Source organism: Elephantulus edwardii, unplaced genomic scaffold, assembly GCF_000299155.1.
Source record: "Elephantulus edwardii isolate Elephantulus edwardi_28Jun2011 unplaced genomic scaffold, EleEdw1.0 scaffold00012, whole genome shotgun sequence".
NCBI lineage: Eukaryota > Metazoa > Chordata > Mammalia > Macroscelidea > Macroscelididae > Elephantulus > Elephantulus edwardii.
This window is the reverse complement of record NW_006399762.1, coordinates 24,023,830-24,025,905: the sequence shown is the minus strand read 5'-3', so window position 1 is coordinate 24,025,905 and position 2,076 is coordinate 24,023,830. Positions and strand designations below refer to the sequence as shown.

Below are 2,076 nucleotides of genomic sequence, written 5' to 3'. Positions count from 1 at the left end.
AGACGTCGGCGAGGGTCAGAGGGTGTCCCAGTCCGGCGGGCAGTGCCATAATCAGACATCATGCCATAATCCAGGTCATCATAACCCATGCTACGCTGGTCATCTTCAAGCCCATAAGGCTCTGGATGAAAGCGATGTAGATCCACGCTGCTCCCACCCACCCGCACCTGGGGCTGGGGGCCGTAGACATCCTGCCTACTAGGTGCCCGGTAGCCCTCCATGCTGGGCCTGTACCGCTCATCAATGCGGGTCACTCGAAACAGACTGCCGTAGTTGTCACCGCCACCTGGATACCCATCTTCATAGTGGCGGCCGTATCCATCATGAGGGTAGTGGAAGTTCCTGGGAAGGGTGGCAGTGCCTGCCTGCCCCACATAGGGACCAGGTCCCCCATTGCCATTCTTGCGGTAGTCACGCCCCAGAGTCTGGATATAGTTGTTTGAAACCGAGGAGGCATCCACAGGCAGCCCATCTGGTCCCATAGGGATTGAGATTGCCCCTTTTTCACTCACAGAGCCACTGGATTCCAGCTGCCCATAGGGTTCCCACCTTTGAGTTAGCTGCACAACTTCTTACCCACTAGGCCTCCAGAGCTGCTTTGTAGAAAATGTTTGCCAATACTGACAAAAGGAAATGAAGCTTACTATCTGTTGTTAACATGGGGCTGAGGGCGCACACACGTGTAGATACATGCGCACATGCAAACAAGTGATTTGAATCCACCAGCTGCACCAAGGGAGAAAGCTGAGCATTCTCCTCCTGTGCAATTTACAGCATTAGAAAATCCACTGAAAGGCCAGTTATGAGTCAGTGAGTCCATAGGACAGAGCAGAATTGCCCTTTAAAGTTTCCATGACTGTAAATATTAGGAATCCAGCTGCTGCATATTTCTCACTCAGAGTGACTGGTGAAATCTGCCTTTGAGCAGCTGACGCTTTAACCACTGCTCCCCCGGGCTCTTTTTGCATCTGCTGCTGTTAGGTGCTGTCAAGTTGACTTACCCTGCTTCATCCTTACAGTCTCTTGCTGTGTTAACTCTGTTGTTGCAGTGACTGTCAGTCTGTCCCATTGAGGCTATATTTGGGGAAAAAAGTGGAAAAATACATTGCTGATAGAATATAAAATAATGTGATGGCTGTGGAAAATGCGAAACAGAATTATCATATGACTTTGCAGGTCTGCTCCTATATATGTGCTCCAAAGTATTGAAAACAGGAACTTAAACAGATTCTCCTACTCATGTGTTCATCATAACATTGTTCACGATAGCCATTATGTGGAAACAATCTGTCTGTTAGTAAGCATATCAATAGATAAACAAAATGTGGCATAGCTGCCAGTAGAATATTTTTTAGCCAGAGAAAGGATATACTGATATGTAATAAGATGTAGAGGAAGCTTGAAACATTTTGCTAAATGAACTTAGCTAGACACAAAAGAAGTGTGTGATCTTTTTATAGGAAATAACAGAATAGGCAAATTCGTATTAGAAAGTAGAATAGATAGTGGTTGTATAATACTGAGTGTAGTTCATGCCACTGAGTTGTATACTTAGAGAAATAGCAAGCATTGTAATTTTTTACTGGTTAAAATAAATGAAGATAACAAATAAGCAAAGCAGTACTTACTGGATATCAGTATACATTTCTATGTGGAAAACTCCTTATTCTGAAAATGGACAGTTGCAAAAATTTAAAAATTAAGTCTTGATGTTGAAAGCATTGTTTCTGAAACATTGTGTTGTTATTTAGCCTGACTGGTAAGATACATAGTTACTCAGTATTCTTGAGGTGTTTGGGGAGCTTTATTTGCTCTTTGAACTGAGTTTCTATATTGTTCTTCCATTACCAAACTAGACTTAAATTTCCTTCTCTCTTTGCTTTTTGTATGTGATGAAATTTATATATATATATATAAAGATACTTTGTTCATGTTTGTTTAATATTGTTTTTGTGTGTTTTGTTTTGAAATGTCTTTTCAGCAGTATCCTGGAGTGAACCAGCTGTCCTCTAGTCTAGGAGGATTGAGTCTTCAGAGTTCTCCACAACCAGAAAGTTTAAGACCTATAAACCTTAC

At 42.4% G+C, this 2,076-nt stretch overlaps 1 pseudogene; it reads left to right on the top strand.

Annotated features, from left to right (window-relative positions):
• The window catches only part of LOC102848999, an 84,196-nt pseudogene that overhangs the window by 56,495 nt on the left and 25,625 nt on the right, over positions 1-2,076 (top strand).